At 45.3% G+C, this 12,557-nt stretch overlaps 1 protein-coding gene across 2 annotated transcripts in view; it reads left to right on the plus strand.

The window, feature by feature from the left end:
- Positions 1 to 1,454: 1,454 nt before the first annotated feature.
- LOC130294253 (myosin-10-like) overlaps positions 1,455 to 12,557 on the plus strand; it is a 312,827-nt gene continuing 301,724 nt past the window's right edge. The window contains exon 1 of one of the 2 annotated variants that reach the window (XM_056543843.1): positions 1,455 to 1,750. The gene's annotated coding sequence lies outside the window, so the exon portion shown is untranslated. The remainder of the gene's footprint in view (positions 1,751 to 12,557) is intronic. The other variant, XM_056543842.1, reaches the window with a different exon arrangement.

A 12,557-nucleotide genomic window follows, 5' to 3' on the forward strand; every position in this document is an offset into this window, starting at 1 on the left:
AGGAAACATGCTACAGGTTTGCTAGCAAACTCGCCCTTGTGAACAAGCCCTTAGGATACATTCAAATTTACAGGATCTGCTGCAGATATGATGCTGTGGATTTTGCTACCCATCATAGGAAAACTGTCACATATTTTCTCCCGCACTATCCACAGGTACTGGTGGATAGTGCGGGAGACGCTGATTAAAACGAGCCCTACCTTGGTCTGATCCGCACCACCGTTCGCCCGCAATTGTAGTTTTAATCTCTGTGTATATCCTGCTGTAACTGGCAAAGGCGGGGCTTCTGGGGGCTAACGGACACTGACGTCAGCACCGCTCATGAATATTCATCCCTCCTGTTCTCCCTCTCTTCGCCGCTCCTAACCAGAGGGAGGGATGAATATTCATGAGCGGCGCTGACATCAGTGTCCGTTAGCCCGCAGAAGCCCCGCCTTTGCCAGTTACAGCCCGGATATACACAGAGATTAAAACTACAATTGCGGGCGAACGGCGGCGCGGATCAGACCAAGGTAGGGCTCATTTTAATCAGCGTCTTCCACACTATCCAGCAATACCTGTGGATAGTGCGGGAGAAAATATGTGACAGTTTTCCTTTAAAGCCATGTGGCAGATTTCATTCAAATTTTGCTACCATTAACTCTAATGGGTCACCAGAAAATCCCCAAGAGTGGTAGAATATATATATATACATATATATATATATATATATATATATATATATATATATACATATATATATATATATATATATATATATTTATACATATATATATATATATATATTTTTTTTTTTTTTCAGAGCAATTTAGGTCAATGGTAGCAAAATACGCCGCAGTTTTTCTGTTGCAAATACGCTTTGGAAAATCTGGACTAAATCTGTCTGTGTGGACAAATGCCAAGGCTACATTCACATGTGCTTATTAATGTGGGAAATTACTATTTTATGGCATTTGATAATAAATAAACCACATCTATTCAGCAGTGGAAAGTGCAGCAAAATGACGCACCCCAACAGACCCTAAAAATGGTTAATGGAAGTCATTGTCGATGATTTTTAGCATCGTTTAATTGAGCTGTAATTAGTTGATTAGAGAAATAAGACAAAACACTGGCTCGCGAGCCTCAGGAGCATTCTGCAAGTGTGACTTGGGAAGGAGGCCATGCCAGAAGCAGAGACGATAGAGACCTCTGGTACACAATGGAAGCCAGGTGACATTGCCCTACTGACCCCAGACCCTGAAAGGAAGTTAGAGGAGCATGACGCATGTGAGATAGAAGCTGTGACACCCAGTAGGAACCCTGCAGGACCCGTCTCTGTCCACGACAAGCTGCAGTCCGAACAGAATCAGTACAAGGAGGCTTTGAGAATGTAAAGAAGGGCCGCCATCAGGGGGTGCGGACAGTACTCCTGTAAGGTACTCCTGTAAGGAGGGTCTGGGCCCAGCCACCAACATTGCTGGAGGGCTGCTCCGCTCGCTCGTACTGCGATCTGCAGAGATGTAGAATTTCCTCCTCCCCTCCCTCTGCCATCTCTGCTCTGATGGAGACTTCTTCACACACAGCAGCTCTGCTCTCAGGCCTGTCCTCTGCCTGCAACACAGAGGGAAAAGATTAACACTCTCCTGCCTGTCCTAATCCTACACTGACTGCAGCTCATGTAAGTAACACATTACTAACACTGTCTCTGATGAGGAGGGGGAGGAGAGGGACCAGCAGCCAGAAGGACAGCACACTGATAATATAAAGGGTAAGTTTTTTTATTTGTTGTTGTTATTTTTAGTTCAGGATCTGAATCTCTCAGCATTAGAGAGAGTGCAATGCAAGTACTACAACTCCCATTGCGGCCTGTCTGGCCAGGCTGTGCCCCCTCCAACCGTACTTACATTTTTACTCTTGAAATTCAGTTACTCTATGACAGTACAGCTTCTGTAGCAGTAAAATGTTCAGCCTTAGGATCAGTTCACACATTCATGATGCAGATTTGCTGCAGCAGATTTTGCGGTCCATTAGCTTTAAGGCTAGGTTCAGACTATGGAATCTCCGGGCAGTCTCCAATAGACTGCTATGTGTTCCGCGCAGATTTCCGCCTGAAGAAAGAGCAACGCCATTCTTCAGGTGGAAATTTCCAAGCGGATTTTCCGTTCACAAATTCCGCTTCACAAATTCTGAAGTGTGAATTTGTGAACGGAAACCCATTCACTATACAGTACATTTTAGCAAGCGGAATTTCCACCTGCAATTTCAAAGCGGAATTGCAGGCGGAAATTCCGTAGTCTGAACCTAGCCTAATAGGTAGGAAAATCTGCAGCAGAAAATAAGGACATGTGCACATAGTCTTAGGATACCTTCAAACGTGCGTTATCTGCTGCAGATTTTATGCAGCTGATTTTGCAGCACTTTGACTTCAGTGGGTAGGAAAATCAGTCCCCAAACTGCAAAAACTAAAAACACATTAACATATTTAGTGGTGTTCAGTTCTGGTATGGTGGTGTTAGGCTGGGTTCACACTACGATTTGTAACTACGGTTGCTCTTTAACCCCTTGTGGACTCAGCCCATTTTGCCCTTAAGGACTCAGACAATTTAATTTTGATGTTTTCATTTTTTCCTCCTCGCATTCTAAAAATCATAACTCTTTTATATTTTCATCCACAGACTAGTATGAGGGCTTGTTTTTTGCATGACCAGTTGTCCTTTGTATTGACATAACTCATTATATCATAAAATGTATGGCGCTACCAAAAAACACTATTTTTGTGGGGAAATTAAAAAGAAAAACGCAATTTTGCAATTTTTTTGAAGGTTTCATTTTCACGCCGTACAATTTACGGTAAAAATGACATGTGCTCTTTATTCTGAGGGTCAATACGATTAAAATGATACCCATTATTACATACTTTTCTATTATTGTTGTGCTTAAAAAAAATCACAAACTTTTTAACCAAATTAGTACGTTTATAATCCCTTTATTTTGATGACCTCTAACTTTTTTATTTTTCGGTATAAGCGGCGGTATGAGGGCTCATTTTTTGCGCCATGATCTGTACTTTTTTTTTATACCACATTTGCATATAAAAAACTTTAAATACATTTTTTATATTTTTTTTTAAATAAAATGTATTAAAAAAGTAGCAATTTTTGACTTTTTTTTCCGTTCACGCCGTTCACCGTACGGGATCATTAACATTTTATTTTAATAGTTCAGACATTTACGCACGCGGCGATACCAAATATGTCTATTAAATTTATTTTTTACGCTTTTTGGGGGTAAAATAGGAAAAAACTGACGTTTTACTTTTTTATTGGGGGAGGGGACTTTTTTTTTACTTTTACTTTAACATTTTTTTACATTTTTTTTTACACTTGAATAGTCCCCATAGGGGACTATTCATAGCAATACCATGAATGCTAATACTGATCTGTTCTATGTATAGGACATAGAACAGATCAGTGTTATCGGTCATCTTCTGTTCTGGTCTGCTCAATCTCAGACAAGAGCAGAAGACGCCGGGAGCCGGAAGGTGAGGGGACCTCCATGCGGCGTTCTGAATGATCGGATCCCCGCAGAAGCGCTGCGGGCGATCCGATCATTCATTGAAATCGCGTACTGCCACAGATGCAGATCTGTATTGATCCCGGCACCTGAGGGGTTAATGGCGGACGCCTGCGAGATCGCGGGCGTCGGCCATTGCCGGCAGGTCCCTGGCTGCGATCAGCAGCCGGGATCAGCCGCGCATGACACGGGCATTGCTCCGATGCCCGCGGTTATGCACAGGACGTAAATGTACGTCCTGGTGCGTTAAGTACCACCGCACCAGGACGTACATTTACGTCCTGCGTCCTTTAGGGGTTAAAGGGGTACTCCACTGGTAAACATTTTATTTTAAATCAACTGGTGCCAGAAAGTTAAAGATTTGTAAATTACTTCTATTAAAAAATCCCAATTCTTCCAGTACTTATCAGCTGCTGTATAATCTACAGGAAGTTATTTTCTAAATTTAATTTCTGCCTGACCACAAGGGCTCTCTTCTGACACCCCTGTCCATTTTAGGAACTGTCCAGCATAGGAGCAAATCCCCATAGCAAACCTCTCTTTCTCTGGACAGTTTCTGACATGGACAGAGGTTTCAGCAGAGAGCACTGTGATCAGACAGAAAGGAAATTCAAAAAGTAAAGAACGTCCTGTGAATATATACAGCATCTGATAAGTACTGGAAGGATTGGGATTTTTTAATAGAAGTAATTTACAAATCTAGTGATGGTAGTGGATGAGATCTCAAGGACAGGGGAATAAAGGGTGTGAAGTGGCTGGAATAAAAGATGATGCAGGGAGTTGAATGGATGAATGGATACAAAGTGATGGATGCAAATATAGATAGTGCGGCTTAGAGAATGACTCAGAGGATGTGTGATGCTTATTAAATGCAAGGCTGGTGATCAAGTATGGAAAGATAGAGAAGTATAAGTACAGTGGTCCCTCAACATACGATGGTAATTCGTTCCAAACGACCCATCGTTTGTCGAATCCATCGTATGTTGAGAGATCCGTGCAATGTAAAGTATAGGAAGCTGTACTTACCTGTCCCCGCAGCTCCAGACCAGGTCCTCACCGCTCCCGATGCTGTCCCAGGGGCTCCCGCTGCTCCGGTGTCTTCTTCGCGATCCTCCGGTGTCTTGCGCATCTTCTGCAGGGTCCGGGCCTCGCTTTCTGGTGACGTTATTACGCTGCTGCGCCGGCACGGCGTGCGTAGTGACGTAATAACGACGCCGGAAAGCAAGGCCCGGACCCTGGAGAAGATGCGCAAGACACCGGAGGATCGCGAAGTGGACCCGTAGCAGCGGGAATAGGTAAGCGAACCTGCCAGGGATGCTTAAACTGCTATCCGACAGCAGCTTAAGCATTTTGCGCTGTCGGATAGCAGTTAATGCGATGGCCCCGACATATAAAAGCATCGTATGTCGATTTTATCATATGTCGAGGCCATCGTAGGTCGGGGGGTTACTGTATAGTGTATATGCAAATGAATGGTGACTGTTGTTTGTATATCTACTATGTTGCAAAATGAATCAGGTGTTGCTGAAATAACTACTGCAATAGATGTGTGAATAAAATGGATGTACTAAATGTCCAGGGTACAACACATTTATTAATTAAATAAAAACAAAATAATTGTTAAGTCAATTTAAACAGTTAGGTAGAAATGTGGAGTAAGAGAGCAGGGCCCTTGCCCACCTTTTATAATTAAAAGGTACAGATCAATATATAAAAAGATGTGAAATAAAACACACAGTATATGTGATTAGATAACAACACACTCTCAGTTTGAAAGTTCAGTGGTGGTTAGAGGCAGATCCACTTATGTGTACTTGCAACCTCTGGAGACCCCCAGACTGGGCCCACCATTGCAGGAAAAGGACGTACGGCTCGGCCGTTTTTAAATAAAGTACAGTGGTGGGGATAAATAGAGATAGAGATCTCGGACAATACATACTAAACAGATTGAGTACCTCCAACTCAGCTTTTTTAGTTTACAAATCTGCTTAACTTTCTGGCACCAGTTTATTTAAAAAAAATGTTTTCCAGTGGAGTACCCCTTTAAGGACGCAGCTCATTTTCACCTTAAGGACGCAGCCCTTTTTTGCAAATCTGACCACTCTCACTTTATATATTAATAAAACTCTGGAATGCTTTTACCTTTCAATCTGATTCTGAGATTGTTTTTTCGTGACATATTCTACTTTAACACAGTGGTAAATTTTCGTCGTTACTTGCATCCTTTCTTGGTGAAAAATCCCCAAATTTCATGAAAATGTTTAACATTTAGCATTTTTCTAACTTTGAAACTCTCTGCTTGTAAGGAAAATGTATATTCCAAATAAATGATATATTGATTCACAAATACAATGGCCCACATTTACTAAGAGTATCGGGTTTATCTCTGAGTGTTTCTTGATTTACTCTGTGTATTTTTCTCCCTGATTTACTAATGTGTCTCACGGGAAAAAAAATTGTGTCGCACGGGTTGGAAATTGTGTCGCACGGGTAAATTGTATATATGCCCTCCGCACAGCGCTATCATATGCCCCCTGCAGCGTATGTGTATATATATATATATATACCCCCCGCACAGCGCTATTATATACCCCCCCGCAGCGCATGTGTGTGTGTGTATGTATATATATATATACCCCCCACACACCGCTATTATATAGCCGTATATATATATATATATATCCCCCCGCACAGCGCTATCATATACCCCCTGCAGCGCATGTAGATATATATTATATATGCCCCCCGCACAGTGCATCTATATACATATGCCTCTGAAGTGCTATCAATGACTAATGCAGTGGTCTCCAACTTGCGGACCTCCAGATGTTGCAAAACTACAACTCCCAGCATGCACGGACAGCTGTTGGCTGTCCGGGCATTCTGGGAGTTGTAGTTTTGCAACATCTGGAGGTCCGCAGGTTAGATACCACTGGCTAATACTTGTCAATGATAGCGCTTCAGAGGCATGTGTATAGAAGCAAAGTGGGGAGCAGACATATAGCGTTATCTGATCCCCTCTTCGCTTCTATACACAATCCTCAGCAAACACCACAGCTGCCCCATCGCCTCCCCCATCCCCGGGTCCGCGATCATTCTGGCTTCGGCGCTGTCGCTGTGCGCTGTCACTGTGCGTACTGACGGTGACATCACGACGTGCGTTGGGGACATCACTCGTCAGTGCGCACAGTGACAGCACACAGCAACAGCGTCTAAGCCAGAATGATCGCGGGCCCCGGCAACACGTAATTAAAACACCGGGGATGGGGGAGGCGATGGGGCAGCTGTGGTGTTTGCTGAGGATTGTGTATAGAAGCGAAGAGGGGATCAGATAACGCTATATGTCTGCTCCCCATTTTGCTTCTATATACACATGCCTCTGAAGCGCTATCATTGACAAGCATAAGCCAGTGGTCTCCAACCTGCGGACCTCCAGATGTTGCAAAACTACAACTCCCAGAATGCCCGGACAGCCAACGGCTGTCTGTGCATGCTGGGAGTTGTAGTTTTGCAACATCTGCAGGTCCGCAAGTTGGAGACCACTGCATTATTCATTGATAGCACTTCAGAGGCATATGTATATAGATCCGCTGTGCGGGGGGCATATATAATATATATCTACATGCGCTGCGGGGGTTTATATGATAGCGCTGTGCGGGGGGTATATATATATATATCACATTAGGGATCGACCGATATCGGTTTTTAAGGGCCGATACCCAGGGCCGTTTGAAGGAATTTGGGGGCCCCAAGCAAAATAGAAATGGAGGCCCCCTCCCCACCTTACGCACGCAAAAAAGATTATATATACGGGACCATATAGAGATTATATACCAGCTGTACACAGGATATATATCCCATATAAGTGTTTACAGCTACATGAAGGAACTCACAGGTCACGTCTTTTCTGATCAGCGTCGTCCTTTTTCCTTTTCTTCCCCGTCTGACTCAGACCGCCATGATGTCTTCTTCCAGCCAAAACTTCATCTCTCTTCATCTGCAGAACAAACATCTTAGACTCTGCATTTTTCCAGTGCTCTCCTTAAAGGGGTACTCCGGTGAAAAACTTTTTTTTTTTTAAATCAACTGGTGCCAGAAAGTTAAACAGATTTGTAAATTACTTCTATTAAAAAATCTTAATCCTTCCTTTACTTATTAGCTGCTGAATACTACAGTGGAAATAATTTTATTTTTGGAACACAGTGTTCTCTGCTGACATAATGAGCACAGTGCTCTCTGCTGACATCTCTGTCCATTTTAGGAACTGTCCAGAACAGCATATGTTTGCTATGGGGATTTCCTTTTACTCTGACAGTTCCTAAAATGGACAGAGATGTCAGCAGAGAGCGCTGTGCTCATGATGTTAGCAGACAGCTCTGTGTTTCAAACGGAAAAGAATTTCCACTGTAGTATTCAGCAGCTAATAAGTACAGGAAGGATTAAGATTTTTTTTAATAGAAGTAATTTACAAATCTGTTTAACTTTCTGGCAGCAGTTGTTAAACGGAGTACCCCTTTAACACTACACAATCTCCTCATCTATAGGCCTGTAATAATGCCCCCCTTGGTGTCCCACTCAGTAACAGAGCATGGTGCCCAACAGTCCCCAACCATGGTGCCTCCAGCTGTTGCAAAACTACAGCGCCCAGACGACCTCTGGCTTTCCGGGCATGCTGGGAGTCATAGCTTTGCACCCTGGTTGGGAAACACTGATGTAGGTAGTTAGGTAGCCAGGTACATAGCTAGTAGGGCTGCACGATAAGGGGAAACTGTGCGATTGCGATTATGGACCTAAATATTGCAATTTCAATATTATAAACAAATAGTGAAATCCTCCCATTTCATGTCCAATTTCCCCCCCCATTTTACATCTATTCCCCCATTTTATATGCACCACTCATTTCACATCTTCCCTGTTTCATTTCTATCCCCCCTAATCACATTCTCCCCATTTCATTTCTTTCCCCCCCCCATGTCACATTCTCCCCTTCCTATCCCTACCCCTTCTCATCTTCCCCCATGTCAAATTCTCCCCCCATGTTAACACCCCCCCCCCAACCCAGTAGACAGGAAGTACCCCCAAATTAGATCCCCAGTAGGCAGGTAGTACCTTCAGATTGACCCCCTCCCCCCAGTAGGCAGGTAGTACCCCCAGATTACCCCCCCCCCCAGTAGACAGGTAGTAGCCCCATAACCCCACCCCCATGGTAGGCAGGTAGTACCCCAGATTAACCCCCTCCCCCCCAGATGAACCCCTTCACCCCCCACCCCAGTAGGAAGGTAGTGCCCTCAGATTAACCCCCTCTCCCCCCTAGTAGGAAGGTAGTACCCACAGATTAACCCCCTCCCCCCAGTAGGCAGTACCCCCAGAAGAGGGGGTTAATCTGGGGGTACTACCTTCCTACTGGGGGGGAAGAGGGGGTTAATCTGGGGGTACTACCTGCCTACTGGGGGGGGGCAGATTAACCCCCTCTCCCCCCTCAATAGGAAGGTAGTACCCCAGATTAACCCCCTCCCCCCAGACCCCGTAGGCAGGTAGATAGTAGTACTAGTACCCCTAGGAATTGAGTGCAAAACCTTCACTTTCACTCACTGTCAGAGAAGTTGCACTTACTTGCACACCTAACGCCGCGCGCAGTAATGTCGGCAATTCGTGCACCGCCCACTGTCACGTCACGCTCTAGGGCTGGCGTCAGGACGCCGGCCCCTGAATTCTGGGACTCAGCGTGATGTCAGGTGACATGGTGAGCCGCGTGCATATAGGAGGCCCGGGCCGACGGACGGTAAGCCGGAGGGGGCACAAAAAGTAGCCGGAGGCAGCGACTTCCAGTCTCTGCCTCCCTCTCCAGGCAGGCCCTCGCACTGCTGGCCTGGCAGGTCGACAGGGCGAGCTGCCTGCCGAACGGGATAGCGCAAGAGGACAGGCAAACATCGGCTCTGCTCGGGGGCCCCGGGCCAGCTCGGGGCCCCAAGCAATTGCTTGGTTTGCCTGTCCTGTTGCGACGGGCCTGCCGATACCGATAATCGGTGGAGGTTAGGGTCGATAGCCGATAACTTATACCGATATTCCGGTATAAGATGTCTAGGGGCGGAGTACCCCTTTAAGGACTCAGGATGCAGGGCATATGCATACGCCCTGCATCCTGAAGAGGTTAAAGGATGTAGGGACGGTTAAGGGGGTGCACTATTAATAGCCTCCATGTTCTTACATCCCCAATAGCCTCAGCGTCCTCTCTCCTCAGCCTCCATATCAGTGTTTCCTAACCAGTGTGTCTCCCAGCATGCTTAGACAGACAAAGGCATGCTGGGAGACACACTGGTTAGGAAACACTGTTCCATGCCCTCACCTCTCTCAGCCTCCATATCCTTCTAATGAGCTTCAATACCCTCAGCCTATTAGCCTCTATGTCATCTTTTCTCCTTAGCCTCCATATTCTTCCTTGTCCTCAGCCTCCATGCCCTCTGCCCTCATACCCCTTAGCCTCTATGTTAGTGTTTCCCAACCCAGTGTTTCCAGACTACAGATGTGGCAAAACTACAACTTTCAGCAAGCCCAGACAGCCAAAGCCTGACCACACATGCTGGGAGTTGTAGTTTTGCAACAGCTGGCGGCACCCTGGTTGGGAAACACTGCTCTATGCCCTCAACAGTCTAAGGGCTCGTTCACACGATCGGATTTCTTTTCAAGCCCGCAACGGCTCTCCCACTGTGAGTTTGAAAAGGGGCGAGGCCTCAGTGCGCTACCCACAGCAGATTTTCACCAGCGGAATCTCCGCTGTTGAAAATCCACCACAGCACCCATTGAAGTCAATAGGGTCTGAAGCTGATTTTTTACAGCGGAGTTTCCCTTAAGAAAATCTGCTGTGGGTAACGCACTGAGGCCCCGCCCTTTTTCAAACTCAGAGCGGGAGATCCACTGTGGGTTCGAAAAGAAATCTGATTGTGTGAACGAGCCCTTGGGCCATGTTTATTCGGTGAAATGTCTGTGCAGAATTCCACCAGAATACATGGCGGAATTTCCGCCACAGATGTTTATCAAAAAGTTCCATCAAAACAAAATACAATTGGTGAAGCAAAAAACAAGCCTCATATGGCTCTAAGATTTTACTGCCCATTGACTTCAATGCTGACTCAAATCTGCAGCAGATCTGCAGCAAAAATATGTATGTGTGAACACACCCTGCAGGGTTATGGTTATTAGAGTGCAAGAAGGAAAAAAAGAGTGCAAAAATAAAAATCTCTTTGGCTCAGTTTCAACTTTTTTTTCCGTTTGTGCAAAAACACCAATAAAAACGCCCATTCTGCCTCATGGCATTTTTTTTTTTTGTGAAAAAACGCTGTGGCCAGATGTTAGCTGAAAGTCAATAGGGAACTGCAAAATGCCATATCCACTTGGCGTTTTTCAGCTTGGCTTTTTTTATTTTTATTTTTTATCCTTTTGGCGTTTTCTCACTCCTCTTTGGTGTTTTCCTGCTCCTTGCCAGTTTTCCAAAATCGCAGCATGTTGAGGCTTTGGCGTTTTTTCACAGAAATCATGCCATTTTTCTTCCATAGACGTCTATGGGAGTGAAAAACCTCCAAGAAAAATGCCATGTGGGTTTTAACTTTGGCGTTTTTTTTGGAAACTTAGCCTAAAGGGGTTTAATGGGTTTCTTTGTCATGCAAAGCAAACAACTAACCTTCTTTGGCTATTTTGAGCTCTCAGCAGTTTTATCACCCCAAAACTGGTGACAGATTTACTTTTAAGGTTTCTTTAATTAATTACTTTTAAGGTTTCTCTAAATAATTATGAGTAGTGACCTTTTTTTTATTTGAGCTCCTGCCCCCCAAAATTTCTGTGCACGTCCCTGGTCCACATCATCAGAACGTCTTTGCTCTGCAGCAGGCAACAAAGCTAGTAAGAAGAAAGCTAGCCTCAGCCCTGAGCATGTACACATGCTTTCTTTTTTACACCGTAATGTTACATTTTTGTAATCATGTGACTCTTCCACTTGTTTAAGATGGTTACTGTACTTATTTTTTAAATTAATAATGATAATTTTTAAATTAATAATGATAATAATAATAATAATAAAAAAAAAAACAGTTTGGCTAAGTCTCCACTTGGTTTTTTGCACTGCGTTTTTAGGGATTAAAAAAAAAAAACGCCTGAAAAATCGCCAGTGCAAGTGAATCATCGTTTTTTCTGGCATTTTTTCCGGCGTTTTTTTCATTTGTGTGGAAATTGCACCTTGGCATTTTTTTTTTTTTTTGGTACCCAAAATTTCTTGGGTACCAAAAAAAAAAAAAAAAAAGGATGCAGCAGTGATGGATTTTTTTTTTTTATAAAACGCAATGTATATATTTTATAACTCAATTTTTATTATTTTTTAACCCCTTAAGGACAATGGACGTACTCCTACGCCCCCGTTTCCGAGTCCTTAAGGACCGAGGATGTAGGAGTACGTCCTGTCCATTCCCGGCCCCCCACCGCTAGCCGGAGGGGAGCCGGTGCCCGATGCCTGCTGAAATCGTTCAACAGGCATCGCGGCATATCGCCCAGGGGGGTCATTATGCCCCCCCATGTCGGCGATGGCCGCAGATCGCTGGACAATTCAGTCCAGCAATCTGCGGCGATTCCGGGTCAATCGGGTCTCCAGTGACCCGGTGACACGGAATTACTGGCTGATCGGGGCCATCTCTGCAGAGCCTGCAGGGGTGAGGTGGCACTGGTGCCACCTCGCGATCGCCCTGATTCGTCGGCCGGATTCCCGGCCGACCAATCAGGGCGCCTGCTGCGGGTGTCACTCCCGCACCCGCTCCGCCCCTCTTCCGGAGGACGTGAGCGGGTGCGGGACGTGCACCCCGGGTGCTGGGGACCCCGATCCCCAGCGTTAATGTTGGGATCGGGGCCCCAGGAGCGACGACGGCGGCGGCGGGACTGACCTGCAGCGTCGATCAGCAGCAGCAGGAGGTGAGTGACAGCCTCCTGCTGTTGCTTAGCAACAGCTCCTAGCATGCAAA

This window comes from Hyla sarda, chromosome 10 (genome assembly GCF_029499605.1).
Source record: "Hyla sarda isolate aHylSar1 chromosome 10, aHylSar1.hap1, whole genome shotgun sequence".
Lineage (NCBI taxonomy): Eukaryota > Metazoa > Chordata > Amphibia > Anura > Hylidae > Hyla > Hyla sarda.